This window comes from Octodon degus, unplaced genomic scaffold, assembly GCF_000260255.1.
Source record: "Octodon degus isolate 3935 unplaced genomic scaffold, OctDeg1.0 scaffold00026, whole genome shotgun sequence".
In the NCBI taxonomy this organism is placed as follows: Eukaryota; Metazoa; Chordata; class Mammalia; order Rodentia; family Octodontidae; genus Octodon; species Octodon degus.
In genome coordinates, this window is record NW_004524602.1 from 8,471,517 (window position 1) to 8,484,335 (window position 12,819).

The 12,819-nt window shown below is 40.3% G+C and overlaps 1 protein-coding gene and 1 long non-coding RNA gene across 3 annotated transcripts in view; both read right to left on the minus strand.

The window, feature by feature from the left end:
* LOC111816086 overlaps window positions 1-3,839 on the minus strand; it is a 21,316-nt gene extending 17,477 nt beyond the window's left edge. Inside the window, exon 1 of the long non-coding RNA XR_002820597.1 lies at window positions 3,323-3,839. This is a non-coding gene — a long non-coding RNA (uncharacterized LOC111816086). The remainder of the gene's footprint in view (window positions 1-3,322) is intronic.
* Pias1 (protein inhibitor of activated STAT 1) overlaps window positions 1-12,819 on the minus strand; it is a 156,203-nt gene that overhangs the window by 129,504 nt on the left and 13,880 nt on the right. The gene's annotated exons all lie outside the window — the stretch shown is intronic.

Here is a 12,819-nt window from a genome sequence, read left to right on the forward strand (position 1 = left end):
TGCTGGGATTATAGCTGGTATGCCACCATGCAAACTTTTTCTCAAATATTTGAAAGAATTCTCCTCTAACAATTCTCCTCTATTGTTAGAGGAGAATTACTCTATTATTACTCAATATTCTGTATTGCTCTCATGAACCAAAGAGATTTAGGTCAGGAAGACTGTCCATAACTGTGTAATTAAAGAGTCCATTACATCTAATCGTGAGGAAAGAAAAAATACTGAAAACACTTCAGTAGCTCAGATTTGCTCAGAATTCTTGATCCCATTTTCACTCAGCCCATTCTTCCAGAGTGACCTTATCCATCTTTCATGACTTGAAAATCCCATCCCTAATCATAACTGTACTCTCAACCTAAGTTTTTGTCTCTTGAACTCCAAATGCACATACATCAGCTAAACACCTCTTACATATCCTAGAGATATTCAACTCAACATGTTCAAATCTAGTATTATATACATCAACTTTCTCTCAAGCTTTCCACCCACCGGACTGGTTGAATCGAGCCAGAAAACCTCTATATTACTTTCTCCTTCACTATCACATCTATTTATTTACAAAGTCCTATCAATCCAACCTTGTTAAAATACATGAACCCCTACTGTCACTTTAATCCCTACTACCATGATCTCTTCACTACATGTCTGCAACGAATTCTTAAGGGTTTCCTCTGTCTTCAATAATGCCCTCTCCAAGTCATATTTGCACCAAACTTTTCAGTGATTGCCTAAATGCTCCCTGGATGCACTCTTGAAAAAGCCTAAGATGCTTCGTAATACAGTCTCAGCCATCACCACTAGTCTCTTATCCAGTTCTCTACCCTAAGAACATGTATACATGCTTTTCTTCCAAAGAGAAATTCATTCACCTCTCTAACCCCAACCTTTTTCTAGGTAATCTCAATTCATATTCATTGGCCACGAGCAAGTCTGTTTCGGGCAGAGCACATAGTTCAGTAGAGAATGGGCAGTGAACAAAGAGATTCTACATCTGTAAAAGAGCTGTACTTGGTTAAGCTGCCAGCGCATGGGAGGGTGAATTTGTTATAGTTTTAGAGCAGCCTAAGGAAAGTGTTCCAGAAGCAGCGATATGTAAGCTGAAATGGACTGAACAAAGATTACCTAGAAAAAGGTTGGAGTGAGAGAGGTGAAGGAATTTCTCTTTGGAAGAAAAGCATGTATACATGTTCTTAGGGTAGAGAGCTGGATAAGACACTAGTGATGGTGGCCGAGACTGTATTACAAAGCATCTTAGGCTTTTTCAAGAGTGCATCCATGGAGCATCTAGAAACTGACTTACTAGGAACTATAGTGGCAGTACAAAACTAGTAGAAACTATACAGGCTTACTCCTACCAGTGAAGTATACAAATGTACCCGGTGCCTACTCAGCATACTAGTATACAAAATCAGTGACTAATGTCTAAACAATTTTCTTTGTGTGTATCTGTTTTGTCTGTGTTTGTTTTGCTTTTTGAGACAAGGTTTTGCTTTGTAGTCCAGACTGGCCTTGAACTCACAGCAATCCTCCTGCCTCAGCAGGAGTGCTAGGATTACCAGGCATGCACCATCATGACCAACTCAAACAGCAATTTTCCTAGTTGGGAAGGTTAAATTTAAAAAGCCTATACTTCATCCTTTTGTTCTAATCACTGTCTTTATGAGCACTTTTGTAGTATACAGTATTTACATCCTTGTGGGGAGGTAGTGCATGTACATAACACACCTTTATTCCTTATGTCATCCCCTTTCCCTTCTTCCACTGGCCCAGCTTGGCCGTTTTTGTTTGGTTTTGGTATGTGTTTGCAGTACATAACATTCATTTTAGTTCTGGGGAGAGAGTACATATATTTAACAAATGTTAATTCTTTTGTCTTTTTTTTTTTTTTTGTATTTTAGGGAAAGGTCTACGGGGTGGTCAGAGTCTCACTACTACATTGGACTCATAGTGATCCGCCTGTTTACAGCCTCCCAAGAGTTGGGATTACAAGCGCACACCACCGCACCACCACACCATCTCAGCATGCCCCGGGGGCAGGGCCAGCACCGCAGGCCCGGGGATTGAACCCCCATCCCCTAAGCCTGCTTGCAGGTGCTTTAATCCACTGAGCTATTTGGCCAGCTCAACAAATGTTAATTCTTTTTTATCCCATTTCCTTCAGCTCCCTTTTGATCACCTTCCCCTTTGAGGGAGCTCTATCTTCCTGTTTCCTACTATCTTGCATTTTGGTCTTTATTTGTACTTTGGATTTTTCATATTAAAAAATGTAATACCATATTGAAGCTTGAGTGTCCAGCTTATTTCACTTAGCGCATGATGGTCTCAAGGTGAATCCATCTCCCTACAAATGGATTCAAGTTTATTTTTCTTTATGGCAGAGCAGTAGTAGTAGTACTTCATGTGCGTAAGTACATTTTCTCTATCCATTCATCTCTTTACGGCATATAGGCCACTTCCAAGGTTTAGCTATTATGAATTATGCTGCTATAAACATGGGTATCCATGGATTGTAATATGATGTCTTTAACTGTTTCAGGAAGACAGAGAATAGGGGAATAGCTGTTTGAATAACAGAATAACATTCTGCTTGAATAACTATTTGAACAGAATCTCTATAGTTTCACTTTTTTGAGGAATCACCATACTGGTTTCCATAATGGTTGTACTACTTTATGTTCCCACCAACAATGGAAGATTCCTTTTTCCCCACAGCCTGGCTAGCATTTGTTATTGCTTTGATGATGGTCATTCTTTCTAGGATAAAAGTAGGGTTGGGGATACAGCTCAGCAGCACAGTACATGTCCAGGAAACACAAGGTCCTGAGTTTGATTCCCAGTACCAAAAGAAAAATAGTAACAGTAAGATGGAATTGCAGTGTTGTTTTAATCTACATGTCTTAGTTACTTTTCTCTCATTGCTGAGACAAAACACTCAATGCCCAAAATTAAGGAAGGAGAGAGGTTTATTAGCGCACTGTCTGTGGAGGTTTCAGTGCATAATCAACTCACTCCAAGGCAGGATTGGTGGCATGGCATGGGGGCAACACTTCAAGGCAGCAAAAGACAGCAAATGCAAAAGGGAGAAAACCAGCCTCTTTCCTCCCTTACACAAGGCAAGCTACCTGCCCACACCACGTTGGTGCCTTCCTCTTACACAAGCTCAGGATGTTTACAAGGTAAGGACTCTGGCCCAATGCTAAGCCACTTAGTTAACCTTCTAAACTTCTCAAGTTGACACAATGGTTCAACTGTAATAATCCACCCCTTGTCAATTTGACAACCAGACACTGGGTTCTTTAAACCAGTCTGCAGATACAAAGACATGCTTATTCTTAACATTTCACAACTTGAACATTGTAACACAGATTTAACAACCCTTAAATAATATTAAGTCTATCACCATTATATTACATTAGAACCATAACATTCTGCCCCTGGTCCCCAAAGACTCATGGCATAGCCCTTTACGTGAAAGGCATTCAGTCTATCTCTAAGAGACTTTCAGCATTACTGAAAAGTCCAAGTCCCAAGTTTCCTCCAAGATGTAAGGCAAACAAACTCTTAGCTGCAAACCTTTGTACAAATGAAATGTTAACACTTCCAATATTTAACAGTACAAGATAAACATTTCCATTCCAAATGTTACAAATGGGAATACAAAAGAATGGGACCAAAGCAAGTCCACAATCCAGCAGGACAAACACCTGAGGCAATCTGTGACAAGTTACGAGCTCCAAGGGTTTGAGTGGTCCCATCCCTATGGAATTTCCCATGGTTGTAGCTTGAATGGCTTCTCTCTTAGGCTGGCGAGCTCCCTCTGTGCAGGTTTCCTTAGATGATCCACGTTCCTGGTTTCTCCAAACTTCTGAGGTCTCCACTGCACCTTTGGCTTCTTCACCCGCACAGCCTCACACTGTCCTCTCAGGCACAATGCCTTCCTTCCCAGGCCTTCTGAAAACAGGGAGGAAGACTACTTAACCCCACAACTCTTGCATTCTGATTGTGCCTAAAACAAGTGCCACGTGGATGATGTCAAGGTCCACTGCCAGTGGAAGCAGTAACCAGGCTTTCCTCTCTCTTGGGATGTAGGAGTTGAGTGCCTGGATCACTGGGCACTCTGAATCCAATTCTGAGGAGCAAATTTTCTATGCTGCCACCATTGTGGAAAATGGTGCTCTGTGGCTTTCTACTCAAAGAAGTCTTTCAACTTTTTCACTTTTGAGACTGTAAGGATACAGACTTGCTGCTTCTTATGATGCCCTCAGGCCATCTTTTATATTCTCCTTTCCTTCTCTGAAATGGAGAATTTGTCAGCTCTATCTTTGTACTCCACAGTTTATTGGAGCTTCCTTTCTGGCCAAACTCACAATATGTAAATCATCTTGTGTTCTTTGCTCTTGATTCTCATTATAAATCTGACCAAAAGCCCCCAACAATAGCTGTACCACTGCCTTGAAATCTTCTGCCTAATTAGTCCTCCACCCTTAATCTCAATCTTGGACAAAGTCTCTGGACATGAGAAAAATGCAGACAAACTTTCTTCCAAGCCACAACACACACTGTCTGGACTTCAAGAGCCAATGCAGTCCTTCCAAGCAGAAAGCTCCCAAACCTGGTCCTTATCAGCAAGATTTCTATCAACCTTCTGGTCTTCTGAGCTCTGACCAGAATCTCCCATACAGAACAGCCTGAAGCATTCCACCACTACTCTTTCAGACAGCATCTCTGAACCTTGCCAAACTCTCCCCACAAGCCATTTCCAAAGACATGGTCAGGTAGAGCCACAGCAAGGACCCCACACTCAGTATCAATTTCTGTCTTAACTTTTCTCTTGTTGCTAAGACAAAATACCCAAAGCCCAAAATTAAGAAAAGGTTTACTAGCTCAGTTTGCAGAGATTTCTAGCCCTTATCAGCTCACTCGAAGGCAGGATGGTGGTATGGCACAGGCACAACACTTCAAGGAAGCAAAAGACGGCAAAAGTAAAAGAGAAAACAAATCTCTTTTCCTCCCTTACACCGTATGCAGGCTACCCACCCAAACCATTTGCCCACACCATTTCCATGTCCTCCTCTTGCACAAGCTCAGGATATTTAGTGAGGCCCTGAGCCCCTGCTGAGTCACTTAGTTAACTTTCTAAACTTCTCAAGTTGGCCCAATGTATGAACCATAACACAAACCAGCAATGTTCAGTACTTCATGTGTTTGGTGGCCATTTGTGCTTCTATTAAGTGTCTATTCATTTTGCTTGCTCATTTTTTGACTGGGTCTTTTAATTTGGGATAATATACTTTTTTGAGTTCTTCATACAGTCTAGATAATAGGACAGGGGTATAACTGAGCAGCACTGAGTTCTATTCCTGGTCCCTCCTCCCCCCAAAAAATTGTTATCATTCTGTCTCAAGATTGGCGCTCAACAATTTTTCCCATTCTGTAAGGTGTCTTTTCACTACTTTTTGATTTGATATGATCCCATTATGTGATCCTCAAAACTATTTCTTGTGTAACCACGGTTCTGCTCAGAAAGTCATCACCTACATTGGCTGTGGTAGTTGGTAACTACCATCCAGCACTAAGGAGGCTGAGACAGAAGGACCCCTGTGAGTTGTGACAAGCCTGGGCTACCCAGTCAGTTCAAGACTGGCCTAAACTACGTAGAGAAGCAATCTGTCTGTCTGTCTGTCTGTCTCTTTCTCGCCTTCCCCTATGCCTATGATGTCAACAGTTCTACCTATTTTCTCTTCTAGCAAGGTAAATATTTCTGGCATAACATCTAGCTTGATCCATTTGATTTTAGTTTCATAGGTGGTGAGAAATATGGGTATAGATTCAATCTTCTACACAGGGGTAGCCAGTTTTCCCAGCATCATTTATTGGAGATGCTATCTTTCCTCCAGTGTATGTGTTTGGCCCCACTGTCAAAAATCAAGTAGTTCAAGGTATGTGGAGTTGTTTCTGTATGCTCTGTTCTAGTCCATTGGTCCCCATGTCTGTTTCTACACTAGCATCACACTGTTTTAAAGTTACATCTTGGTAATATAACTAAGTCTGGGATGGTGATGCCTCTCATTTAGCTCTCTTTACCCAGCACTGCTTCTGCCACTTTGGGTCTCTTCACAGTCTATGTGAACTTTTACGATTTTTTTCCAGTTCTGTGAAGAATGCTGTTGGAATTTTGATTGGAACTTCATTAAATCAATCAATTTTGGAAGTATGGCCATGTTGACTATATTGGTTTTGCCTATGTAAGGAACAGGAAGTATCTTTCCATTTTCTGATGTCCTCTGCAATTTCCTCTTTCCAGGTTTTTGTTGTAGAGGTCTTTAACTTCCTTGGGTTAGCTGCTAAGTACTTAATTATTCTTAGTGCTACTGTGTATTATTTCCTAATTGCTTTTTTCAGTGAGTTCATCTTTTATGTACAGGAATACCATGTTGATTTTTGTGTGGTTAGTTTTGTGTCCTGCCATATTACTGAACTTAGTAATTAATCCTTAAGAGTCTTTTGGTAGTTTTTTGGGGGTCTTCTATGTAGTGAATTACGTCATCTGCAAATAATGACAATTTGACTTCCTTTCTTATACATATCCCCTTTACTTCTTTTTCTTGCCTAACTGCTCTTGCTAATGTTTCAAGTAATATGTTGGACAGAAGTGATGATAGTGGACTCCACGGTCTTGTTCCTAATTTTAGGAGAAAACTTTCATTTTTCCCCCCTTTCTGGTACTATAACATACCTGCAAGTGTGAGCCATATATGTACTTTTAATTTTCAATGAGCCATTTTTTAAAACACAAAAATAAGGCCTAGTAATATAGCTCAGTGGTACAGCACTTGCCTCATATGAACAAGTTCCTGAGTTTAATCCACATGGCACAAAAAAAAGCAACAGACAAACACAGACAGGGAAACACAGAGACAGGTAATTTCTGTACTGAAGTACTGGAGATTGAACCCAGAGCCCTACACATGCTAGGCTAATATCCCCAGGTCTTGTTGCTTTTGTTTTGGTTATCAATGCAAGGTCTCACTAAATTACTTGGGCTGACATGGAATTTGCAATCCTATGTCAGCCTCCCCAGCAGTTGGGATTACAGGTGTGTGTCACCACACCCTGAGAAATTAATTTTAGTACTATCATCTTACTTAACCCAGTAAACCCAAAACATTACTTGAACACAAAACCAACAGGTAACAATTATTAATGAGATACTTAACCATTCTTTTTCTACACTGTGTCTTCAAAATCCAGGTTCTATTTACATTTACAGCTGAGGACGACAGCAATTGGGGTTGGCCACATTTCAAGCACTCAATATCCACATATGATGAGTGACTACAAGAGCAGACAATGCAGCTCGAGAACACCCCTGTCATTCACTGAGGGTTTCAGCACCTTCAGGTCCCCCAGGATCTAACTTAACTCCTCAACATTACTTTCCACCCTCAGCCATCTGTTCCCATGGCCACTTTCCTGGACAAGAATTTGCACCCCTTCCAAAATCAGTTAATTCAAACATTCCCTTTTACAACTACAACCTACTGTCCTTAACTGCATCACTGCAGCCATTCAACTTCATAAAATCTGTAATTCACTGACTCTGTCATCTTCTCTCGAGTGCCACTGGGTCCAGAGTAAGTTTTCTATTCTTTTTGCTTTGAAACTGGGACTTACTCTATAGTCCAAAAGGGCCTGGGCCTTGCTATATAAACTAGGCCTGGGCTCAATTCTCAATCTTCCTTCCTTAGCCTCCCAAATGCTAGATTACAGGCATGCAGCACCATTCCTAGCCTGGTCCAAGTTTAGCTAAGATTCCAAGGTTCATTACTAAACACATCTATGCAAAATTGCTGTGCTCCTCAGTTTAGCATATTTAAATGGCTCTTACTCTGCAGGAGAAAATAATGAACTCAGACAAGTAAATGTTAGTATATATCCATAATCACCAAACTCAAATGAGTACAGATAGCCCACACTAAGTTTTCCAGGAAGTTAGCAATAGAATGTCCATAAAAAAGTATCTTTTCCTTATTCTTCCCATCTCCTTCTTCTGTGAACTACCTTTAAAAAACATGAAAACAGGGGCCCAGAACCAGGGTTTAATCTATGGCACCACATGCTGTACCAGTCTCACCCCTAGGTGTGCTGAGCCAGCCACCTTAACAGGGCGTGGTGGCTGAAAACAGGAGGATCACTATGAGTCCGAGATGCATAGTGAGACTCTATACAAAATACATAAAAAAGAAAGAAAGGAACATGAAAATGGGACAGGGCCAGAGAGAGAGATAACTCAGCAGTCTAAGAGGACCCAGGTTCAATCCCCTGTACCCCATGGCATGCCAGCCCTGCCCGGAGTGTGTCAGCACCTGTAATCCCAGCTCTGGGGAAGCTAAAAATACAGAAGAATCACTACATAGGGGGACCCTGTATTAAAAAAAAAAAATGCTACAGGGAATTAGGGGTGGTGGTGCACACCAATAATCCGAGCACTAGGGATGCTGAGGTAGTTTCAGGCCAACCTTTATATAGTAAGACTATCTATCTATATCACAGAGATAAAGAAAAGGGCTAGAAGGAGACCAGAATCTCAGAATCAAAAAGGCTTTTAACATAAATGCAATCTTGACATAATCTTCACTACCACTACATACCACACACAAACACATTTTATTCCTTTGGATCAATTACACAGGATATCAGATATCTGAACAAAACATTAGGCTACTTTATTACTAAAGTTACAGAAAACGCAAATCTTTTCCTAAAGCAAAATGTTCAGCATCACCTTCTTATACTCAACACAATTAGTTGCTGAGATTACAGAAAAACACTACTAAACTCAGATTATGACATATTTAAGAAAAAATGTGTTAAGCAATTATCAGCCAACCTATTAGTAGCAAAGCCTAACCTACTCAAAAGAAACTGTTCAACTGTTTTAGCACATACAGTTGTACATATGCAAATGATGTGAACTAAAAGTGAGTCATATCTAATAATCTTTTCAATAAAGTCATGACCTAATATTTTATAATAATTGCTCATATATCACAAGAAGTAACTTTCAGCCAGGTGTGGTGGTACACACCTGTAATCCCAGCATGCAGTAGACTGAGGCAGGAACATCACTGAGAGTTCAGGCCCAGCCTGGGCTACAAAGTGAATTTAAAGCCAGTTTGAACTACCTAGTGAAATCTTGTCTCAAAAAGACAAAAAAACAAAACAAACAAACAAAAAAAAAAAAAAAACCATTTTTAAGTAACTCTCTAAAAATAGTCTGGAATTAAGAATTATTAAATTTTACTGTTTATCCCTCCCATTAGCTAGAACTATTCTTAGGACTATGTAAATTCAGGAGAAAAGACTAATTGTGATCCTATCATTCATGGTCTTTCCCCATTATGATTAGATATACAGCACTATACAATTTTTAAATATCTTTCACCTTTGAGACAAGACAATATTTTGAAATCACACATCAGAATACTTGTAGGACAAAACGTATTTTTTCTAGTTTTCATATCCTGGGGAACAGTGCTTGAAGAACAAAGAGAGTGGAATTTTTCACATGCCTTTCTAAAGAAACATACACAAAAACTGAAAAGTATGTCTTACAACCTCCAGGTCCTGTTTGTCTCTCCCCATACTCCACCTCCATAGTGGGGGCTAAACCCAGATCCTTCACACTGTGCTACAACCACAGAACTTTTTCCCCCCCTAGTTTTTTTTTTCTTTCCCCCCCTAATTTTGAAATAGGGTCTCACTAAGTCTCACTAAATTGTTCCCGGCTGGGGTCGAATTTGTGATCCTCCTGCCTCAGCCTCCCCAGTGCGGGTTTACAGGCATGTGTCACCACGTCCAGTCTTGGTGGCCAGTTCAGTACGGAGTTAGCACAGCATGCAGTACCAGGGATTGAACCTGGGTGCTTGTGCTTGCCAGGCAGGCACTTAGACTGCCAAGCTATCTCCCCAACGTGCCTGGATTTCATATACTCTGAGAAAGGAAGACCAGGGCCAGGGAGATAGCTCAGTGGCCCAAGCATCTGCCTGAAAAAGGAAGACCATCTTAAAAACCTTAAGAAGAGTAAGCCGATACTGATATACTGTACCAATATATCAATAGTGACTGTATTGCCAGTGTTCAGGTGTAATTCAGTGGTACAGATGTAGCCTATCATGCAAGAGGTCTAGATTTAATTCCCAGTACAGAGAAAAGGAAAGGGGGTCTGTATTAGAATTTTTTTAAATTTAAAATTCCTTTTTTTTTTTTGACACCAGGAATCAACCCTATAACCTTGCACTTGCCATGCAAGCATTTTGTCACTGAACTATCTTCCCTAGCCCAGTAACCAGGCATGGCAGGCTCGCAATACTCAAGGCTGAAGCAGGACTGCCAGTTCCAGTTTAATTCTAAAGGCAGTCTAAACTAATACTGAGTTTGAGAAGAGCCTAAATTACAAAGATCTTGAAATTACACACACACACACACACACACACACACACACACAATCATTTAAAAATAACAATGTATTAGCCAGACCTAGTGGCAGAGGACTGTAACCCCAGCACTCTGGGAGGCTAAGGCAGGACGACTGCAAATTCAAGCTCAGCCTCAGCAACTTTGTGAGATCCTGGCTCAAAAATTTTTTTAAATTTTTTATCCTCTTCTTTGTGAGGATAAGATTTAATGTTGCTAGGAAGATATCTCAGCAGCATAAACACCTGCCTAGCGAGCACAAGGTCCTGAGTTTGATCCCTGATACCAAAAAAAAGGGCTTAATGTGAAAGACCTAGGCTCAATCTCCAATACTGCTAGCTTAATTAACAAATTAATGTGGGGCTTGCAGGTTAGCTCAGTTGTTTAAGTGCCTGCTCTGGCAAACCCAGTCAGGAGCAGGGCACCCCAGTTCGATCCCAACCTCCACCTGCCTTACCAGACCACCCTTAAGGCAGCCTGAGCCAGCCAAAGTAAAAAACAAATTAATGTGCAAGCCCCTAGGTTTCATCCATCCCAGCACTACATTTAACATAATTCATATCTAAGAAAAGAAATTTTTTTCTCCAAAAAATTAGTGAGCCAGGCATGGTGGTAATCCCAGCACTCAGAAGGCTGAGGCAAGAGAATCATCACAATTTTCGTCAGACCAGCCTGGGCTACACAGTGAGTTCACTATCAGCCTGTACTACATAGTAAGACCCTGTCTCAAAAAAGCAAAGAATAAGTGAAGTACTGTACTGTACTGTACTGAGAAGCTATTAAACCATACTGGCAAATATGCATTTCCCAAAATTCTGTTGTCACTCTGAAACCTTAAATTTTATTACTAGAGCAAATACTTTCCATTATTTTACTTGCAGTGAAAGGTTCCCTTTTTAACTAATTGATTGATTGTAATACTCGGAGTTTTATGCATGCTAGACAAGCAATCTAGTATTGAACTACATCCCTCAAAAGTCACTTTGTTTCTAAGAAGATATATGCCAAATCCCCAAGTCTATACAACTATACTCTGGTCAGGCTTGGTGGAATGTGTGTGTAATTTCTAGCTCAGAAGGCTGAAGCAGGAGGATCAACACAAGTTTCAGGCCAACTTGGCTAGACAGTGAGTTCAAGGACAAGTTACATAGCAAGGCCCTGCCTCAAAAAAAGAAAAAAAAGGAATTACATAGTATATAACCACACTTTAACAGAAGTTAATTCAAGTAAAAATGATAGTCCATTTTTAAAAAGCAGTTAGTTTGGCCTGCAAGTTAAACAACTGCATAAAAGTTTTCCCCAAGTTAGCCACTTGATTTGGTATTCAGTGTTTTACATATATAGTACTTTTTAATTTTCTCATAAAAATATATATTTTAGAATTCAGCCAGGAAGATAATGCAGCAGCATAAGTGCCTACCTGGCAAGCTCAAGGTCCTAAGGCTCAATCCCCAGTACTAAATAAATAAATAAAGTTTAAATAAATAAATTTTTACTCAAGAATTGAGGTTCAAGCTGAGTCTATAGTCTCAGCACTCAGGAGGCTGAAGCAGGAGGATTGTTGAGAGTTTGAGACCGGCTTAAGCTACAAAATGAGCTCAAGGTCAGTCTGAACCGCACAAGACTTGGTCTCAAAAAGACAAAAAAAAAAAAAGATAAAAAATAAAAACTGAGATACAGGGCCAGGGATATAGTTCAGTGGCATAAACACCTGCCTAGAAAACACAAGGTTAAATTCAACTCTCAGCAACAGAAAAAAGAACTAAGATACAATAAAATTGTTCCACTACTTCATCAAAGATATTAAATATAGCTGGCATGGTGACACACTTGTGATATCAGCTCTTCAAGAGGCTGAGGCAGGAGGATCCTAAATTCAAAGCGTTTGGCCACTAAAATAAAAAGGTCTGTGATACAGCTCAATGATACAGCTTGCCTAGCATGAATGAGGCCCTAAATTCAATTCCCAACAATGAAAATACATGGATAGACAGACAGATATCAATAAAGTTCTGTTTAATTTCAAGTATCTGATGGAGAACACTATTATGGTAATGCAATTTAGTGTCGCTGCCATAATATATGGTAAGGCACCAGCAGTCTTACTCATCACTGATCTTGCAAAGTCAGCATGGCAAAAGATGCCTTAACTATTACTGAAAAATAATTCCAACATGGAGGCCACCCAAAAAGACTGGGGAACCACCAGGAATCTGAGAAACTTTGAAAAGTCACATTAGAGGGTGCCAGGGAGATGGCGCAGTAGAATATGCGCTTGCCTGGCAAGTGCTAAGGGCCTGAGTTCAATCCCCTGGTTCCACAAAAAAAAGGAAAAAGAAAAAG